We start from the raw sequence: 16,011 nt of genomic DNA, 5'->3' as shown, positions 1-16,011 counted from the left end.
GTATCCCCTGTTCCAACTCTGCTCTTCCTGGGGGATTGCATTCAGAAATGGCAATATTTTGCACTTTTTAACTGGTTTGCAATATCGGACATTAACCCAAATTTACACACATGTGCGCAAGGAGTATGGTTGATGAAGTGTCAGATTTTTCACATGCACAGATTTTGAGTAATATCCTCTTTTCCGCTAAAACCCCCCTGAACATGCCACCGGTTCTAAAAACCTCTTAAAATGTGGGCAGAAAAATCACAAGAATTATGGTGTCGTTTAAATAATTTTCACAAGTCCGTACTATGAGTTATTCATCTTTTTAGAGTTAGGTTCTGGCCCCAAAGGGGTGTGGTTTTCCCCCAGCACAAGGTTGAATTACTGGTTTTTCCAGTTCTGCCAAGCCAGCTTGCTCTCACAGGCAGTGCTCCTCCCCTTTGCTTCAGGAGGAAGCTATTTTTACAGCCCCCGTAATAAAACCTTTGCCTGAGCCAGGACATGGCTTTGTTCAGAGCTCCTGTATTCTGTGGGGGCTCCCCTTAATTCAATTATCAGAGAGATGGCATATCCTTAGTGTGGCCAGCAAAAGGCAGATAGGCCTGGGAACACAGCTGTGACTCAAGTTTCACTCCTGATGGGGGGTAGTTGCCAGGCAGAATTCAGTTCCTTAAGCCAGGTTTCAGATAAAATGTCACTTTTTGTTACCCAGTTTAAGTCAAGACAATGTGTACATATGCAGCTAGAATGCTGATTCTAAGTTTAAAACTATGACATTTAAACAATTGAAACCTATGTGACACTCAAAGTAGGTCACTCATTTCTTTTAAACATTTAGATGTTTAGTTTCCTTCAGTCCAAATTTACTTAAACTGCTGAAATCCACAGCTCAGCCAGTCTTGTTATAAACCTTCAAGTCACTTCAGAATATAACTTTACATTGGATCCACCTCTCAGTAAGTCTTTCTTTGGCATGTTTTGGGTTCATTTATTCATTTTTCTACAAAAAGTAAAATCTGGTGTTGTTTTAAAACGCCGGCTTTTGGATAGTGGTGAGTACTGGTACTGCACCCCTTTTTGGGATTTAAGAAAATGAATTCCCAACAGTTATGGGTTTGCTTTTGGCAATCAGCATTGCCACTCCCAATGGTTTCAGACTACTGTGTGGGTAGTCCAATGGTGGTTTTAGGCAGTGTCCTTCTGTGCCCATAACATCGGCAAAAATGAGCGGCAGCCTATTCTTCATGCATTTCCCTGTGCATTTTCTGGGAAGCTCTGGCCATCATGATGTTTTCCATGTCAGTACTGCACAGTTTTGAGGTAGGGCTCGGATGCATTGGTAAATACATCCCACATAAGGCAATCTGGTTTCCATTCAAGCCATAGTATGGAGATTGCTTTATTAGATCCTCAAACACATATGCTCGAGGTTCTGGATAAATGCAAATCGGGGCTGCTGGGACTATTAGACTTGTTAGCAGCTTTCGACCTCCTTGACAATGAGCAACTTTGGAACACCCTTACCTCTACAGGTAGCTGTGTGCTGGATTCACTCTATTCTAACAAATCGGAGGCCTACAGTGCACTGGGTGCTTCTACCTGAGACGCTGTCCGTATAACTTGTGGAGTACCCCAGGGTGCCTGGTTGTCACCAGCATTATTTAACATCTACATAAAACCACTCTACAATCTTTGAACTGAGATGGGAGTTTACTTTCCTAATAATGCTTGATGAAACCTATGAAACTGACACCATTAATCTTGGCCGGATTTACAAAGGCATCAATGTATATCTACATAATGGGTGTGCCTCAACCGTGCCAAAACAGAGCTTTTTATGTTTGGTTCATCCCAGGCTCCAGCCAAATGAGATCCTAGGTATTCTGCTTTACAACCGTGGCCTGTAGGGGACTGCATCATCCAAACACTTGCGCAAGTAAAAACCCTTGGTGTCCACTTGGAATCCTTACTTGGCGCAGATGTACATGCTAGCCAGGTGGTAAAGCACTGCCAATACTATCTTAGGCTTCAAAAGAATATTAAACCTTTTGTTTCTGAGGAGGAAAGTGTCACCTTAGCTCGAGACCTTATTTTGTCACAGCTTGATTATTGTAAATCACTTCTAGTGGCTGCTCGAATATAATTCGAGGTAGCCACTTATGTACATAAATGTCTATATGGCAAGGTTCCCTTCTACCTTCAGGACAGGTTAATCATATATGAAACCAAGATGACTCTACAATCCTGCATCTCTAGCCTCCTTTTCTGCCCCAGATTTAGACAGACTAATGGAAAAGGTAGATATTTTCCAGTCATGGCAGCATCTATTTGGAATGCCTTGCCTTTGAAGATACGAAAGGACACTAACCCCACACCTCTTTCGTAGACTCCTGAAAACGTCATTGTTTTACTGAGTGGCTTATTGGATGATCCTGCCTTATGTGGGCTGTGGGCTTTCGGCACGTTATAAATATATAAATATATACATATATATATAAATATATGTATATATATATATAAATCGAAAAAAATGTATAAATAGAAATAGGCTGCAGCTGAATGTGGTCGTGTACGTTGAGCTGGGTGGTGCCGGGGGACGGAGGTGATTCACATGCTGCAGAAGGGACAGTGCCATGCAGAGAGACAGACTCGAAGGCAAGCTTTGCCTGTCCTTGTGATCAGGGCAGTCCTCCATGTTTCCTTTTCCCAGGTAACAGGGCAAGGTAATAAGCCTTCAGTCTGTGTTTAGCAGGGGGTAACAAGGGTGGGGTAGACTCAGGATAGGAGGAGACAAGTGCATGTCATAGGGTGTCATGGGTGTGGAATTGTGGTGTGTATTCAAGGTATTTTGTGATGCGAGATTTGACTTCATGGCTGTTTGCCTGTGGGACTGTGGCCACGGTTGCAAAGCAAAAGAAGGGAGTGCCTTGATCCAGATCCACAGAAGGTGGACCTTTAGCTTATAAGTAGGGCATGCAAAGGCCTGCTGGCATCGTTGGTGGCAGAGTTGGTGGCAGCCATGACAGGTGAAGTGGAGGTGGAGGGCTCAGGGGATGGCACTCTGAGACAGGGAATTCTTTACACTCGTAGCATGTCGCCCCAGAGCAGGATGGCATAGGCACTTGGATAGAGGGGTGGGAAAAGGGGGAGGTTTGATTAGGGGGGATGTCACATAGAGATAATTTCTGGTGAAGACCTTAATAGGCAGTCAAAGGGTATGTGTCATGGGATCATGGAGCATTGGGGTACGAGGACACACAGGAAGAAGTAGGGGAGAAGGCTGGCTGAGAAAGGGCTAGCGTGATATTTGAGGGGCAACTAAAAGGGTTGTAGGTGCATGTGCCCCAGGTGGCCATGGAAAGGGAAAAGGGTGTACTCGGAAGAGCAGGAGGAAGAGTGGGTTCATGAGCAGGACTCCATCAAACAACACGGACATGTACAGCAGTCTGCCTGGCCCTACCCTGTTACAGCAGATCAACAAAAGAGTATTGGGCCATCACCAGGATGGGAGACAGGGTTGGGTCAGCAGGTTGTATGTCGCTAAGGCTGCCTTCTGGGAATGTGCCACAACTTTTCATCATGTTGGATGTGTTAGAAAATGTAGGGAACATGGACTTGAGATTGAGATGTGCCTTTTTATTGTAAATTTGCTTTTATTGAGCATTTTTTGTATTGAACATCAGATGCATAACGGAGGTATGGTCAAAAGCATTAACATGGAAAACCAAGGAAAAACATTCTCCTCCCACGTCCCCCCTTCTCCCGCTCCCCAGGGATTAAATGTTTTGTCAGCAACAGTTAAGGAGGCTACTCTGGCTCTTATGTTCGTGATTGTCATGGGACCACATTCATCACTATTCTTTGTAGACCTCGTTCAGAGGAGACCACTCCAATTCTCTAGTTGGTGCCGTGTCGTGCAGAAGGGCCATTATGTTTTCCATCTCGTACAAGTCTTCAGTTTTTCTGGCCCAGGTTGCTTCGCATGGGAGCGACTCAGATTTCCAGGCTATAGTTATGCACGCCCTGGCTGCCAAGAGCAAGAAGTGCGTCATGTGTGGCACCCTTTTCCATCGTTCGTCTTGCAGCTCTAAGCCGAATAAAACCAGTCTGGGGTCACTGTCTCTGGGGACCCCCCAATCTTCCTGATCCAACCCATGACCTCTTTCCAATACGTTTGCTACTTAGGGCAGGCCTATCACATATGCCAGGAATCCACTTCGGCTCCACAGCCTCTCCAGCACCTGGGGCTAGTTTGCGGGAACATTTTAGAAAGTCTCTTGGGGTCGAATAGCCACTTATGCTGCAGCTTCGGGCCATGTAGTTTGTACTGGGATGAAAAGGATGTCCTGTGTGCTAATGTGCAGATTCGAGACCGTAGGGCGTCCGTCATCATTGGGCCCATGTCATTATCCCACATTTTTCTGATGCCTCCTGTTTTATCTCCTCTTGCCTCCAGGAGCGCAATATATAGCCTTGAAATGAGGCCCTTGGTGAGGGTTGATTCTCCCAAGATTTTCCCCAGGGGGTAAGATCTCTCGCCAACTTGTCCTTCTATCCTGCCGACGACAAGGTCCCTTTGAGCTGCAAGAATTTATTTAAACACATCTAACGGCCCTATTTGCAGGCCTGAATCCAATTCTTGTATGGTTATACAGCCATTTGGATTTATCATCTGGATCTCTGATGTTGTCCCAGATCGGCGTAGCCCATATGCAGCTCATGGGGGAGAGCCAGGTAGGGAGTCCAGACATTTCCCTTTTTCACCACAAGAGCCTCATTAGAGTCCCCATTCCAAAGTGATTAAGTACGCTTTTAGAGAAGGGTTTCCTAGGGCCCATAGCCAATCTCCGAGCAAGACTGGTCTCATTCGAAAGTTCTCGATGGCCACCCATTGCTTTTGCTTGTCTCCTCTCAGATGTGGTACTAAGGCCCTGAATTGGGCGGCTCGATAGTATGCATGCATGACCCTCAAACCCACCCCTCCTTTTGGCTGGGTCAAGACATTGTACGCTATCCTCTACCTTTTCCCTTGCCAGAGAAATGTACGTATCCTTCCCTTCACTTTGGCGAAGTGGGAATGTGGCATGCTGATTGAGAGCATTTGGTATTGGTACAAAAGCTTAGGGAGTACTACCAATTTGAAGCATTCACTCAACCCAACCATGATACGGTCAGTTTGGCCCATCTCTCCAGGTCTTTAGCTATTTCCTTCAACAGAGGGGGAAGATTAGCCTCATAAAGCTTGTATGTTGTTCTTGTGATGATGATTCCCAAGTACTTCAAGGTTTGGTATTTGGCCGGTATTCACCCGACCAATGAGTTATTTTGTCCCTCGTGGTCTGAGGTTCTTTAGAGAAAGAGAGTGGACTTTTCCGCATTCACTTTGAGGCCCATACATTTGCCAAATTCCTGAATCATTTGAAGGACTTTCTGAACATCTTCATGCGGGTTCGATAAGTACAACAAGATGTCATCCGCAAACATCCCAAATTTATACTCCACTGCTCCTATGGTTGTTCCTCTAATCTCATTGTTTCTTCTTATATTATTACCCAGAGGTTCCATGGACAGAGCGTACAAGAGCAGCGACAGGGGGGACCCCTACCTCATTCTCCTGGTCATGACAATATCCTTTGAGACTTTGTTGTTTACCACCACCCTTTCTTTCAGGGATCTGTATAGAGCCTGAATACCTCTTATGAATGTTTCGCCAAAGAAAGTTCCACTCCACCCTATCAAACACTTACTCTGAGTCCATGTTGAGGAGAGCTTGATTTTCCTCAATTCCTGCGGTATGTTCCATGATGTCCAAGGTCTTCCACATGGCATCAGCCCCCTGCCTACCTTTTATAAAGCCCACCTGGTCTGGGTGCATCAGGCGGGACATAATGTACACCAAACGTGAGGCTAACACCCTCTTATACACCTTAGCATCTGCATTCAGGAGTGATATGGGTCGGTATGATTTGCAGGACTTGGGGTCTCTCCCTTGGTGATTACTACTATGTGAGTAGCAGAGAACGAGGGTGGTGACTGGTCTATCTTCTGTGGTGGAACAGCCTCACCAGTTGAGGGGAAAGGATGTCTGCAAAGTGCTTATAGAATATCATGCTATATCCATCCTCCCCTGGGGCCCAACCCATCGGAAGTCTCTTCATGGCTGCCTGCACTTCCTCCGGGGTAATGTACGATTCCATGAGGGCAAGTTCTGTGTCTGTCAGTTGCGTTAGCCAGGCTGCTTTAATATAGTCCTCCATCACCCCTCCAGACCGGCTCCCTTCCGTTGAATAAAGGGTTTCATAGTATTTAGCAAATTGGGTGGCTGTTTCTTCTGCTGAATGTACCAAACCTCTCTCTTCTGTTTGAAGCCCCTCAACCCATCTTTCTGCCCTTTGAGCCAGCAGTCTAGCGGCTAGCATTTTGTCGGCCTTGACCCATGTTAAAAATAAATGTGTTTCAAAAACTTTAACTTTCTTATTACCTCCCCCTTCCCCAGCACTTTTAGCTCTTCCCGTTTTACTGTGAGAGTTGCTAGGTGTTTTCTCTCATATGACCCCTTGGCATGTATCCTCCCCTCTAGATCTATACTCTCCCGCGTCAATTTATCCTCGAGTCGTTTGCGTTCCCTTTTACGCCTCGCTCCTTCCCTTATGAGTTGACCCCTCCATACTGCCTTACCCGCTGCCTACACCGTGTCCACGCCCACCTCCCCATTATTATTAATTTGGAAGTACTCTTCTATTGTTGTACGCAACTCCTGGGAATATAACTTATCCAACCACAACAAGTCGTTGCTTTTCCACCAGTTGTTCCCTCTGCCCACCCCCTGTATTTCTAATGTGCCTATGACCATATCATGATCTGTCCATGTTACTGGGTGGATCATCGTGTCATGAACTCTGGATGTGTGCTCTCTGTTAATCAACACGTAGTCGATTCTTGTATAAATGTTGTGGACCTCCGACTTAAAAGGATATCCTTTTTTCCCTGGGTTGCATGCTCTCCAGAGGTCCACCAACCCCTCCTCAAGCAGGGTGCTCGCAAACTTACTGGTTGCCTCACAGGAGAAACTCTTTATCTGCACCCCAGTCTGCTTGCCTGTCCGTTCTGGGCTCTGCTCAGGTGTTAAAATCTCACCCTAGCACCATCCCCTCCCAGGGTGGACAGGGCCTCCTCATTAAGTGCCGCCTGACCTTGGTTTGGTGCATATACCCCCAGTAGCACGATCCGCGTAGCTCCCAATGCACCCGCACTATAATCCGTCTGCCCCCCAAAGCCTGCTCTACTATTGGGTTCTCTATTCTACACTGCTTACTGAGAAGGATTCCCACTCCCCCTTTCTTCTGATTTCCCAAAGACCAGAACGTTTGTCCCAGCCCTTTCCCTCTCAATGGTCTCTCTTTCCCTGCTTTCAGTCTTGTTTCCTGGACAAAGAGCACATCCAGTTCCGCTCTTGCCCATTCTCTTGTTAGCAGGAACCTCTTAGTTGGTGAGTTAAGCCCTTTGACATTCAGCGTACCAACCGTTAAAGTAGGCTTTCCCATTGCTGCTTCATATTGTTCTTCCATTGCTACGCTGAGTCCCACTGTCTCCTGCCGTCCCCTTTACAACTGATCCCTAACTATCCCCCTTCCTTCCCATCTGTGATGTCCCACTGGATTTGCTTGATTGCTTGTTTCCTCTCCCGTCCGTCCATAACCATAAACTTAGATAACATTTTAACTTGGACCGTAGTCCTAGAAGGCTATTAAGATCCTATGACTTGAGACACTCTCTTATTGCTTAGTTTTCCTGATCTACGTTTCCCTTCTTCTACCCAAAATGTTCCTCTGTTCGTGTTTCACCTTTGCTTCTGCTACGCCAATGTCCCTTATGCTCCCAATCTCATACCTTTTTCATGGTGGCTTTGATGGCAACACTGGGTCAGTTTAAAGTACTTCCTCCCCACTTTAGCCTTCCTTTGTCTGTGTGGGGTTCTCCCATGATCTTCCGTGGGGTTGTGTGATGCTTCCCGTGGACCCTCGGGCCCTCAGGAGCGCATCTGGCCCATTAGGCATGGTGATTCTGTAATCTTCCCCTTTAAATTTGAAGGTTAAGTTGAATGGATAGCCCCATCTGTATCAGATTGTCTGTTCAGTGAGCCACACGGTGAGTGGTCTGCACACCCTCTTCTTGCCAATGTGAAAGTGGAGAGGTCCTGAAATATTTTGATTTTGGATCCCTGGAACTCAATGTCCTGTTTCTGTTTTGCCTTCGTAAGGATCTCTGTTTTTCCTTGTAACTGAGGAATTTCACACAATTGAGCAGGGCCCCCCACCAAAGGCTCTGCCCCCCCCATGCACTCTTTCAATTTGCACCACCTTTCCTCCCACGTCCTCTCACAGGAGGTTCACTATGTCTTGGACTTTTCTTTCCACCTGTTTCCATCTGCCAGACCTAGGAGCCGCAGGTTCGACCTCCTTTCCCTATTTTCCATATCATCCATTTTGAGTGTGATTTCTTCCTCCCACAGCTCGATGTCTGTCATTCTAGCACTGAGTTTCATCTCTATTAGATTGACATTGGCCTGGTTGTTTTCCAGGTTTTCCACCTTTCCTTCTATTTGCTCAACTTTCCCCCTTTTTATTTCAGATATGGATGTCTGTATGTCCAATCTCAGCGCCTTGAGTGGCTGCCATGCTCATTGTTGCTGTGCCCTACCTGTGGTTTCTCTTGGGCTGTGTGGTTCCCTCTCCTATGCTGCTGCAGTTTCTTGAGTCCTGCTTCCGGGTGGGCACTCGCCCTTTCCTGCCATCCCTCCAGGGCGATGCCCCCCCACCTTACTGGAATGGGCACTTGCTGATTTTGTTCTGGACCCCTGCTATTACATGTCCTTGGCTGCTGCTTTCACAGGGGATGCAGGCACGGTGACCCTCACAGTGGATATTGGCTGTTGACCTTGTGGGGCTTTTGAGCCTGCAGAGGTAGGGCAGGGGGGTCTCTAAGGTGCTTGGAAGGGACCCTTGCCCTTCTCGGTGCCCTCGCTTTGTGCTGGGGTCCCTTCTACGGGGCAAGCCCTTTACCACCCCATATGCTTGAGTACTCCATCTGCAAGGCCCATGATGTGATGCCACATTGTGTTTCTTAAATCCTTACTAGTGGGGTTTTATGTCTCATAGGTACTTGGAGCTTCTGGGTGACTGCTGCAGTATATAGATCAATTTCATTTGTTTTGCTTCCCCCACCCGAGCCTTATCACGGTGCCGCCTCTCTGAGTATCTCAGTGTTCTTTTAAGCCTTGCCGCCTTGCTCTTTTCTCTTTCTAGGTCCTCACTTGCACTGAGTGATCAGTCTCCCTTTACAAATGCAGGGGCCCTACTGGCCTCTGCTGGGCTCACACAGTCCGCTTTCTCTAGGGCCCTATTGGAGCCATTGCCACCCGGGCTTCAATCTTTCTCTGATCCCTGTTGCCTCCGCTCCTTTTAGTGGAGCTGTGCCCCTCCATCACCTCCAGCGTATCACTAACCTCTGGAGATGCTGTGTGTTCTCCCCTTCGGTGTGGCACTTGTTGCGCGTTGTCTGGTTGGAGGTGTGTTCCACATTCACTCCTTGGCCCAGGCTCCTGTAGTGCATCCCCTGCCCCGCACTGGCATTTTGCTGTGGGTCTTCTCCGCTGTTATCGGGCTGCCTCGCACCCTTCCTCTGTGCTTTTCTCCCAGGCGTGGGGGCGAGGCTCACCCGCCGGTCTTCTTCCAACATCCCTCGAAGCTCCGTCACCGGAATCTTCCAAGTCTTTATCTCCTCAGTGCTGTTAAGCTGTCGGCCCTTGTCTTCCTTGTCTCTGTCGCAGTGGGCCTGCGTTTCTAGTTTCCCAATGGAGGAGTCTTGAGGGTACTGTGCCCACCTCCCGCGCTCAGCTCACGTGTCTGCTCCTTCTCTCAGCATTGTCCTCTTTCCTTGCAACACGGCTTCCGGGGTCCAGATGCCCTCTCCACTGGTACTGAGGAAATCACACTGAGACAGCGGGGCAGCTTCCTTCTTCGTGATTTCTCCTCTGGTGTGCTTGCTGCAGCTCGCTCTGGCCCATTACGAGCTGTCACTTCCAATCTGCCTGCCCACCATTTTTTGACCGACTGTGGGGGGATGGGAGACCTTGCGTTCTTCGATTTTCACCTTCTTTTCACTGGTGAGCCGGATTCAATATTCTTCGCCTCCGACTCCAATGCTCATTAGCTTTCTCTCTCCTTATTTTTCAGATCAAAAATGGCTCTTAATCATCTCTAATTTCCCCTTGGAGCACAGCGCCGAGTTTCAGGCAGCCATTGTCTTCTGCACCCCCTGGTGGTCTCCCAGATGTGCCTTTTGATGTTTTCATTGAAGGTGTTTCCGATGGGGGACACTATTGACAGGAATATTACAAGAACAATGTAGGGGCATGGGTGCCACAACAGAGTGTACATGTATCATGAAGTGTACAGCAGTACTCAGAGATATTTTAGAGTTTTCGGCAGAGTTCCCACTGGGTGTCCATGTGGCTGCAAGTGGTCTCCAAGGAATCTGAGGTACAGCCATTTAGTGGTGCATCTGGTGGAGCTGGTTTCAGTGCATGACAGTTTTGTGAATCAATCCAACAAGTTGATGTATATTTTGGTGGAAAGGTTCAAGGGGGACTGGAAAGCAATATTGTAGTGGGTTACACATGGTAGTAGGGGCCACCCAGTGATGGCTGATGGTGATTGTTCAGAAATGGAGGTAGGTTTGCAGGGCTGCACTGATGTACATTATATTACTTCATGAAGGTGAAGAGATGACTCCAGGTCATGTTTAGAGAGTATTGTGCAAGTCATTGGGGTAAGTGTGAGAAGAGGATGTGGTTATGGGACTCTCTCTTTCAAGATAGATGCAGCATTTGAAGGTAGGGGACTAGCAGGTTTTGTATATAATGAGGCCCTGGTAATCAGATATATAAAAAGGGTAAGTGAGCCATCAGAGGTAATAGATTTGGAAGAGGGGTGGTGTTTGGAGGGCAGGATGTTGATGTTTTATTTATTGTTTGTTTGTCATTTCGAACATACTGAATGATGTATTGGGGATTCCAAGGTGTGTGTCCGTGGTCATTCTTGTGTGTAATGTGCATGAATGCAAGACAGGGAGGAGGAGAGTGTTTAGAACGCAGCCATGGTGCTAATATGAAGATGGGCAGGTGTTGTGTTCCAGTTGTGGGTGACAAGAGTAAGAACAGCTACTTCAAATGTTTAGCTAGATCATGGAGAGCCAATATGTAGAGCAAACAATGCATATTCACACAGGTGCTAAGGATTTATATAAACAGTCTGGGGTGGCGGTGATAAAGAGTTTGAATGGAGACTTGTCAATTGTGACCATTGGCATGGGTGCTGCTCACTGAACTCTTAAAGTAAGGGATTGGAAGGGGGCTATGAAAGTGGCAGCAGTGTAAAGAATTAGGAACACATAGAACAAGGTGATTTAGAGAGAGAAAATCGATTTGTATTCAGCTTTTGACATTAATAGAAACATGCTAAATATAATTGCCACGGAATACAATAAATATAACCCTATACAATCTCTATGAATATATAATAAAATTGAATCAAAGTTGTCTAGAAAGTCTTCTGAGCGCAGCTTTGACATATTCACAGATGTCCATTATAATGCCAATATTTTTACAGCACATTAAAAACAACATCACCTCCATGGTAGTTTTAACATGGTGATTAATGCATTGACCCCCTAAGCCACTGCCTCCTAAAATAAACCAGGAGACTGCAGATCAGCATAACAAGTAATACGTCTTCCGCAGCCCCCGTTCCACAAGGGCAAAGCCTAGTATTGGCAATCAATCCATACACCATCTGAAGGGTAGAACGATCAGTCCCACCATTAAAATAATTCTCCTATGTTTTTGGGGCCATCATTAGGTAATAATATGTTCTAGCCAAGGAACTCAGCATGAAACCATAAAATGTTTTAAAGAGCACTGGTTCAAAATAAGCTTTATTGCATAATCCTGGTCTAATTTTCTGGCTTTCTTCTTTATGTCCAGCATATTTATTTTGCCCTTCATACACTTCATAAAATCCAAACCCAGTTCTTAAAAGTGGCTGAGCACATGTTAAGCCACAGATATTTCATGTGCAGATACTGTACCATAATTTCCCCATTGCATTTGTGATATTTGGATTTCCTGAACTGGATATTAATAGCTTCAAGGGAAATTCTAAGAATGTTTGCCCTGCTAAGAACCTAATGCTGGGTATTCCCAGCTCCAAAATCCAGTGTCTCCTCGGGTGTGTTGGGCCCAAGGGCAAGTATCTTTCTTGGGAAGCCATTTTTTTATGCGATATAATACAGCGCAGTCCCCATGACCCCATATTGTTTTTCTTTTTCACCCATAAAGAAATTCTGCATATACTTTGGCCTCCAAAACCTTAAAACATTTGTCTAGCCGAAAACCTCAGAACTTATTATAGAATATGACCAAACCCCCAAAGCCACATGTAGCTTATTTTACAACATTTCAAGATGGGCCCCAAATCAAATTTTTTCTAGAACAACGTCCCCAAATAATTACAGGAGGCCATGACCTCAACATCCACCTTATAAATCATCGATACATGTTTAGTAAGGTTTTATAAAAGACAACAGTTTTGGAATTTGCCATATTTACCTTCAGGCTATGAATCTCAAAATAGCTATCCTTGTAACCCAAACTACTCTTAGGTGTCAAATCCAACACAATTCTGTCATCAGTGTATAGAAGGATATGGGAGCAATAACCCTTTTAAACAGGTGAACATTATTTCCTGCTGATTGAGGGGTTTACAATCGAACAAAAAGATAATGAATAGCAAGGGGGTTAGCAGGCATATTGATGACACATTCCACGGGCAGCCTGTCGCTTTCATGATTTCGTACATCAGCCAAGGTCTTAGAATAAAGGCAAATAGTCTGTTGCAATAAGCCCCACGGCAATCCCAGTTTAAATAATTTGCTCCAAAAGATTGCGCGATCCTGGGAGTCAAAGTCTTTGGCTAAGTTCAAAATGCTGCATATGCCCAAACATGCCTAATTCCAACATACTTCTCAAGCAATGTATTAAGGACAAACCATTGGTATATAGTCCTAAAACGCATCCTGAAACTGGCTTGATAGATGGGCAAAATATAAGTTTCCTTTACCCAGTCCTCCAGTTTTAGGGCAAGGCAACTTAGGGCAAGGCATGGCAACTTGCAAAGAAACTTGCAAATATCTTACTAGCCGCATCAAACAGGGATATCAGAGAGGTAACAATGATGATCACTAGGCGACCCATTCTTGATTACAGGGACAATCACACTCCTGGACAATGAAGATGGATTAACATAATCTTGGGCAATCACATTGAATACACCTACTAATATGGGATCCCACCAATCATGGAACAATATGTACATAGTTACAAAGGAGTTTGGGATCCTCTCTACTGAGAACAAACATGGGTCATATACCCTGCTCTATGGAATTTCTTTCACTCATTATTGTCTACAACCATGTTTCAACTCACTGCACCCTTCACAGTGGAGAAATATCTATTTGAATATCAGTCTTTGTTCCACCCACAAGGACAGTCCTGCACAGAAATGCTAAGCAAATTTCCTCTGAACAAGAGTACCATCAGTAATTTCAGACACGTGTTTCGACCTAGTCGGGCCTCATTAGTGAGGTGAAGCTGAGCCTTGCTAAAACACAGTGAGCAAGGGGTCCACGTCTGGATTATCCTGGGTTATTTAAGGTGAAACCCCATGTTTTACAAAAGTTACAAAGGAGTGTGGGAACCCCTCTACTGAGAACGAACACGGTTCATATACACTGTTCTATGTAATTTCTTCCAATCAGAAGGGTTTACAACCACATTTTAGCTCACTGCACCCTTCACAGAGGAGAAATATCCATTTGAATATCAGTCTTTGTCCCAGCCACAAGAGCAGTCCAGCACCGAAATGCAAGGCAAATTTCCTCTGAACAAGAGTACCATCAGCAACCCCAGACACGTGTTTTGACCTAGTTGGGCCTCATTAGTGTGGTGAAGCTGAGCCTCGCTAAGACACAGCAGCAAGGGGTCTGCGTCTGGATTACCCTGATTTATTTAGGGTGAAATCCCAGATTTTACAAAGTTACAAAGGAGTGTGGGAGCCCCTCTACTGAGAACAAACATCGGTCAAATACCATGTTCTATGTAATTTCTTCCAATCAGAAGGGTTTACAACAACATTTTAGCTCACTGCACCCTTCACAGACGGGAAATACCCATTTGCATATCAGTCTTTGTCCCACCCACAAGGGCAGTCCAGCACCGAAATGCTAGACAAATCTCCACTGAACAAGAGTACCATCAGCACCCCCAGCCATGTGTTTCAACTTAGTCGGGCCTCATTAGTGAGGTAAAGAAGAACCTCGCCAAGACACAGTGAGCAAGGGATCCACGCCTGGATTACCCTGGGTTACTTAAAATGAAACCCCAAGTTTTACAAAGTTACAAAGGAGTGTGGGAGCCCCTCTACTGAGAAAGAACATGGGTCATATACCCTGTTCTATAGAATTTCGTCCACTCAGGAGAGTCTACAAGCACGTTTTAACTAACTGCATTTTTCACAGAGGAAATATTCATTTGCATATCAGTCTTTGTCCCACCCATAAGTTGAGGCCAACACTGAAATGCTAGGCAAATCTCCTCTGAACAAGAGTATCATCAACAACCCCAGACACTTGTTTCACCCTAGTCGGGCCTCAAAAGCGAGGTGAAGCTGAGCCTCTCTAAGAAACAGTGAGCAAGGTATCCACGTCTGCATTACCCTGGGTTACTTAGGGTGAAACTCCAAGTTTGCAGTGTTACAAAGGAGTGTGGGAGCCCCTCCACTGAGAACAAACATTTATTTATGTATGTATTTTATTATTGTTTGCTTGTTAGGCGCTTATACAATAAGACAAATAGAAACATACTGTTTCAAAGCGCCCACAGGGCAAGGAGGGAAAGAGAGAGGTAAATGCATTAAGTATTACAATATAATATTTTAAGAGCAGAGGGGAAAAAGAGGGGGTAAACCGACTATGCCTTGTGAGTAATTCAGAATGTGCAGTGCAGAAAGGAAGAGGTAATTGGGGGTAAGTGCTGGGGAGTCCGAGCCCATGGGTGGACCATGGACAAAGTGCTTGAATGTTAAGTGATAAAAGGCCTGTGCCAAGGGAGGTGTAAGTGCGAGTCTTCAGAGAGTGAAGTGGATGCAGATGCAAAGTGCTATGGAAAGACAGGAGCTGGGAGGAATTGGTGTGGGAGGTCAAGGCCCGACGATGCATAAGGGCCAAGTACACTGATTCAGCAATGGTGAGATTAGCAGAGGAGAGAAGGACGGAAGGAGGAAGAAAAGAGGAATGTCTTAAGGAGCTTCTGAAATTTGAGAAGTTCCTGCTCAAGGCTCAGGGGGAGGAGGAGGCTATTCCAGAGGAGGGATTCCGCAGAGGAAAGTGAATGACCCTCCACACTCTGCTTAGAAAACCGTTTTACACACAAAGGGCCTCATGACGACCCAGGCGGTAAGTTACCGCCTGGGCCGTGACTTTACCACCATGGCATAAACTACGTTTACGCCATGGTGGTTGGCGGATTTACCGCCCCATTCCAACCTTGGCGGGGTGGTAAATCCCCATTTTCCCATTTTCCCTTCCCCATTCCCATTTTGCCCCATAGGGCATAATGGGAGTGGGGAAGGCGTTAATTACGCCACCGTAAATTACGGTGGCGTAATTAACTCCATGGTCCCTTAGCGCCATGGATTTTAACACCTGCTAAAAGCAGGTGTTAAAACCTCCATGGCGCTAAGGGACCTCGTACTCAGGCGGTGAGGGTCGGCGCTGTTTACGCCGCCGTAAACCCCTTACCGCCTGAGTTGTAATGAGGCCCAAAGAGTTGGTGCCAGAGGAGCAAAGTGGTCTAGGGGGAGAGTATTAAGAGAGCTAAATTTGAGGATAGTGTGGATGATGCAGAGGGAT

Source organism: Ambystoma mexicanum, chromosome 5p, assembly GCF_040938575.1.
Source record: "Ambystoma mexicanum isolate Mex_15411 chromosome 5p, UKY_AmexF1_1, whole genome shotgun sequence".
Taxonomy (NCBI): Eukaryota; Metazoa; Chordata; class Amphibia; order Caudata; family Ambystomatidae; genus Ambystoma; species Ambystoma mexicanum.
This window is presented reverse-complemented; position numbering follows the sequence as displayed.